General features: G+C 37.3%; 1 long non-coding RNA gene across 1 annotated transcript; it reads left to right on the forward strand.

Annotated features, from left to right (window-relative positions):
- The first annotated feature begins 2,363 nt into the window (after window positions 1-2,363).
- LOC306864075 lies at window positions 2,364-5,121 on the forward strand. The gene is made up of 4 exons (XR_013783737.1): window positions 2,364-2,433; window positions 3,348-3,500; window positions 3,827-3,919; window positions 4,107-5,121. It is a non-coding gene; the product is annotated as an uncharacterized lncRNA (long non-coding RNA).
- Window positions 5,122-6,183: the final 1,062 nt, after the last annotated feature.

Consider the following 6,183-nt stretch of genomic DNA (forward strand, 5'->3'; position numbering starts at 1 on the left):
AAAATAAATAAAAGTAAAGAAAAACAAAAGGACAAACTGTTCAGACTCATAGGTAGGCTGTGTTCACACTGTCACTATTTGGGAGTAACAACTGCATTCACTTACAGATGTGAGTCTCAGTGTTCTCTAACCCTAACTGAAGTCAAGCAGTATTCTATTTGTGATTATTACCTCTAATTATAGCAACGGTGAGTAAAGTATTATCAAAGATGGCGACAGCCGTACTACTAAAAGTCTTAACACAATTGGCACAAGAGTCCAGTCAAGGCATGACTTCATCTGTTAAATCTGCACCAGCAGCATCTTTTATAACTGACTCGAATAATCCTATCTACTCCAAATACAGAGCACAAAACTTGAAAGGAGCAGAGAAAGTGCTTCAATAAACACATTGTGTGTGGTTTTCCCTGTCAGATGCTTCGACAGATGCGTGTTTCTCCAGTGCATAACTTACATTTGATGGTTGTGTCCTTCTCTAATTTTGGAAATAATTGAAGAGAATAGGAGTGTAATAATTCTGACTAAAACTGACATTTTTCTAAAATATTTAATTTAAATGTAGGTTTAATATTCTACATGTTGTATTTATGAGAGCAGTAACTGTAAAGGGGGTATACGTGTAATTACTACAGTTGATACATGTAAAACAATTGCTTAGCAGCTATGTTCATTTACTATATTCAGAAAATACATGTATATACATGTGAATACCAGTTAACCAGTCTGTTTTGTTTTTAGCATTTTAAATGTCTTATGTTTTAAAATGGCGGGCAAATAACTTTTTGTTTTAGAATCTGATGTTTATATTTTAACCCTTTTTTTTGCGAATGTGTAGCACAGCCTACATAAATACATTCACTATGTTTGTTTTCTTTGACTTCAGTTTTCACGTTGTTTGGAGGACAAAATTGGGCAAGATATAAGGGCCCACTGAAATTCTTAATCTTTAATTTGTAAGCAGGATTTGCTGATTGCTCATTACAGGATTAAGTCACTTGTACCTGCATCAGTCTAGCAGTTGTAACAATCCTTTAATGGTTGCATACTTTTTTTTTTCTTTCAGTTAAGAGCTAAATGAGAGAGCTAAAATCTGTTTATTTCTGCTTGTCTTAGATCAGTTTGGAGGACACATACATGGGGCAGCTTTGGATTATTTTCTGTGTGCTGTTTAATGTATGATAGTTGAAATGTTGTTCAGTTTTATTCATTACTGTCAGCTTCACCGCAATACTGTTAAATGAGCGATTATCTCTATCAAACCATCAAACATGGACCTTAAAGGGATGGTTCACCCAAAAACTTTATTCAAATAAATTAATATTGTGACAATCATGTTCATCAGTCTGATTTCAGTCTGATCTAGTACAGAGGTTGTTGACAGTATTGTGTGCATGTTGCTGCATTGTACATAGTGTTCACTGCCCAATATGGTGTGATTGTTTACACCTTCAGTAACTTGTTTATTATTTCCTTATAAAATGCTCTAACATCTTTTTGCATTTCTTTTCTCCACCAGACACCCTAGGAAATGGTTCATCCTAAAATGCACAGATTTACCATCATTCCCACACCCATCTTGCAACAAAGTTTCATTAAGTGCAGTCTATAACCAGTGTTTGCCATGCACGGTCTGCTTCTTGTTTATTGCAGATGTTATGGATTATTCTATTAGAGATCTTTATACTCTTTATTTGAGACTGTTATGTAGAGACTGTTATGTTGTGAATAAAGTCAACTCACCTCGGTGCTTTTAGCAGTTAATACATTAAAGTGTGTCCTTATGTGTTTTATTATTTAAAGATTGTTATAAAGTTTATTACAGGCTCAGTGAATTTTCTTTAACTAGAAAATAAAGTGTACTGCAAACTGTCATAATCCAGTCTGGGACATTTGTCAGTATTACTAATTCGAGAGTCATCAAATCAAATGGACATTTGTGTAGTGTTTCATCCAAAGGCTTCTTCCTCATTCAGTTAAACATCAAGGGTTTTCTGTGCCTTTGTCACCTTTAACTTACTCATTGGAGAGCATTATTTGCAACAAAATATGAATGATATGTATTACACTATATTTCAATGCACAGAATGGAGTCAAAGAACCACCTGAGACAAACCGTTCACCTTCATACAGACCATGGTACACTGAAAAAAGTGATTTTGGAGAGTGGTAAATATAATCTGTGGAAACCATATAAAATTTACATGATTATTGCAGCCAGCCAACGGATTCTAAAGTAATGGGTAAATTCTACATATGCTACCCATTCGTCAACAGTAAGAACCATCACATAGAAAAATGCAGTAAAATATACCCCCAAACCGTGAGTTTTTTTGCTTTAAATTGCGCATGCGCCATGCGTCAGTCCGCGTTTTTGAGTGAGTGTGGGCGACGCTGGATCCTCTCTCTGGCTGCCATCGAACAGCAGAAGTGAAGGTAAGCTATTTACATAGGAGTGCTGTATGTATATTTTTTAATTATGAGATATTACACTTCACTTGTATTCGGCGTTCGTTTGTTTAACATGCCATTACTTGAAATTAAAGTTTGAATCTCTCGCTGGCGTCACCATGGCCCGGGACACATCAAGCCGACGGTCGGCCGTTGGGCAACGTCGGACCGTCGGTCAGGCAACTTGGATTATTGTGTTCCACGCGTCGGTTTGATGTGTTCAAATAAACAAATTGACCCCAGGCCAACGCAAGGCAACGGCACGTCTGCTTTCGTCGCTGCTAGTTCTTTGCCATCGGTTTGTTGTGTCCCGGGCTTTCACAACAAGGATTAAAAATAAAAACATAGTAACGTTACCACTGTATCCCACGAGTGTGTGTGAAAACACCAACTGTTGCTGCACCTAAGTTTGGGATCACGTACAACATTTTAGAATTGATTTTATATTATATTTGTTATTGTTAGAACATCAGTGCTTAATAAATGTTTTCATAATTTTGTAATATGTTCTATGAAGCACATTACATCTATGAAGCTAATTATATGAACCATGAATATTAATATATGTAATTGCAATGCCTTTATTTAAGTCAGTACACAGTCTGTTATTTCTGCATGACCGGCCCTTGTCAGACAGACAGACTGCCCAGATCAGAGGAGCACTGATAAACTACCATATTTCCCCAATTAATCACCGGTCTGCAAATAGCCGCCTGGTTCTTTTAAACGTTTGGGGTTATAATCTATTTTGCGTATTAAACACCCACCCGAATAACCAAAGGGGGTGATTATTTGCGTTATATTGAGGTAAACCCAAAATCATCTGTACAAAATCTAACCCAGGTAAGTTAAATGTCTGATAATTTGTTTTGTGTAATTTGTTTTTATTTCTGTTGCAGGCAGAGTCTGTGTATGTGGACACTCACTATTTGCCCTCTCTTCAGTTCCTCTTGCCTGTCCTCCACAAGCAGAGACTCACTGATAGACCACTGTTACCAGTTCTAGTGTTGACACATCCACCCACGTCCCCACCACAAGTGTATCCTGTACAGGTATGCAAGTTTTCCAAATAAAATAAATCACATTGTCCTTAAACCTTAACTAAAGTCCTCAGTTATGGGAAAATGAACTGGAAATGCAAGTTGTGCAAATTCACAACATCAAAAAGATTGGACCTGCTGAAACACAGCAGACTAATACATGAGCATTTAGGTCGAGTCCACTCCACTTGAGCCAACCCAGCATTTATCAGGCGAAGGGGCAGGGTTCACTCTGGACAGGTCGCCAGTCTGTTGCAGGGCTGGAATTCGGTCTTAGTATATGTAAATCACTCCCCACTCCGCTAACAGTCTTATCACTAAATTGTATCTCCCTACAGACACAGAACATTGAAAAAAAAAGAGATGCTGTTGTCTGCTGCCTCATTAACTACCTCGGTGAAAGATAAGAAGATCTTTTCCATGACTGCCAGGTATGTCATATTGATAACAGATTTTTGATTAACTCAAGGGATACTCCTCTCCTCTCCTCTCGTATCCACCTTCTCCTTTTGCCTTCCACTCCCCCTCTGCTCTCCTTTTAGATAAACTGAAATATATTGAAACAGCATCTTAAATAAAAATGTGTATGCTTTTTGTTTGTTTCTTTTTAACATGTAGGAATGTGAGGACTACACAGACAATACGATGAAGGTGATTGTGAAGCACGATGTCATGGCTGAGGAGGATCCATCAGATTTGTCTATTGTGATCGAGGGAAACCAAGTGATGGAAGGATGTGGAAGCCGAACAAAGGCATACATACTGCTGATGGGACTCATTTATACAATCAACATCGAATATCCAAAGGAGCTGAAGAACACGTTTGAAGCTTTTCAAAAACTTTTTTTGGAAATTGACGGGGCAAAACTACTGAAAAAGGTCCACAGCCTCAAAAATAAGCTCATGCAGTAGACACACATTTCCCCTCTTGTTCGAAGAGGATCTTTTGTCTGGACATACTTTTAATGGAGTTGTAATGGAGTGTAGTTTTATATTTTTCTTCTTTTCCCTTATTTGCTCCACACACAGACACAGATCCATCCACTCTCTCTCTCTCTCTCTCTCTCTCGAATTTTGATCTCTCCTTCTACCCTCTTTCCCTCCCCATTTGTTTGTTTCTTTTATTCTCATCCTATCTTTGAGAGTGAGAGCAAGCTCAAAAACAAGTCAATTTATTCATTGTTGTGTGAAGCTGTTGTACTTTATTTAGCACTTTATTCTGTGTTTTTTGATAATTTGGTGCATCATTGCTGCATATAAACAAGGCTGTTCGGTTATTTGTTATATGAATGTTCCAGGACCACAGATTTGGTCAGTCACTGTTGTGTAAATCTGAAGAGAGACAAAGAGTTTATTCTAAGAGTTTAGACACAAGAAAATCTTAATGTGATTGGACATCCAGCACTGCTCTGATCTCCTCACTTCTCCTTTCATTTTCTCTTCTCTGCTCCCTTCTCTCCTCCCTTCTCTTTTCCGCTCTGATCTGGATGTCCTAAAACAGGGATATGTTTTATTATTGAAACAACATTTGATAGATCAGCAAGTAATAAAACAGGTTCATTACTTGAAATGTTGTGTAAAGCTAAAATTTTGAGTGTTTCATAGGATTTTTTGGATTAAAAACATTGATCTGATGAACCATCTGAATGTCTTTATTGTGGGGGGTACATTTTACCTTCTCTGAATAAGTAATTGTTATTAACTGATATTAATTAACTTTGATTTGAAGAGATAATTTTTACCTAATTTTAATGAGTAAGTAGCTGTTGAATATATACATAAATGTGAGGTATTGTTACCCAATTTATGCAAGTATTTAATAGCTTTTTACTTCAGATAGTTTATACTCAATATATGGGATTAAATCTACCCCACCAAAGTCAATGCAAATTGTTACCTCACATTTATTGGGTAAATTCTATAGATTAGTTTTTACAGTGTATAAATTGAAGTGTTACTCAAATTTTCAAGCTTGTAATGTTAAACAGTTGAAATTGTAAGCAGCAGTCAAGCTTGGTCTAATTTATGCTTTCTGCAAGATGACAGACAAGGACTGTAAACCAACGATAAAGTAGGTATAATTACAGTTAGCTTGAAACAAGGGTCACTTCAAATAAGAAACTGGGCTGGCATTTTTTGCATGTATTTTTGTCTAAGGAGGGATCAAGCAAACAAAGGGATAGATGGTCAAACAAACAGATTTAAAGGCTGGTTGTGCATGATGGGTTTCAAAGAGTTTTTCTGTGTGAGTTTGTTGTTGTATTGTATTTTATTATAATGTCTTTGGACGCGAGCGGTGCGACCCAGATAGCAATTACATTTGGCCCGGATCCGTTTTAAGCCCCTTGCCTCCGTTTCTATCTTAGAGACGTTTTCTGATTGTGAACCAGATCCGTGCCAGTTAGAGGTTTTAGCTTAAACATTCTACTGCCATCAGTTCAGTATTTATATCATTTTACAGATCTGGCCCAGATCACTTTTCCCATAGGTAACCGAAAGACATTAGCTGTGTCTGACACTGATTTGGTCCAGATCTGCAATATGAATCTGAGCCGATACTGTTTTCACATAGGCTACACTGGTGTGGCCCGAATCTGTGATACATATCTGAGCCGACTGCATTTAAAAAAGGGCTAAAAACTGCTCTGGCCCATATCTGCAAAACGGATTTGAGCCAACACTGTTTTGACAGAGG

Source organism: Barbus barbus (genome assembly GCF_936440315.1).
Source record: "Barbus barbus genome assembly, chromosome: 45".
Classification (NCBI taxonomy): Eukaryota; Metazoa; Chordata; class Actinopteri; order Cypriniformes; family Cyprinidae; genus Barbus; species Barbus barbus.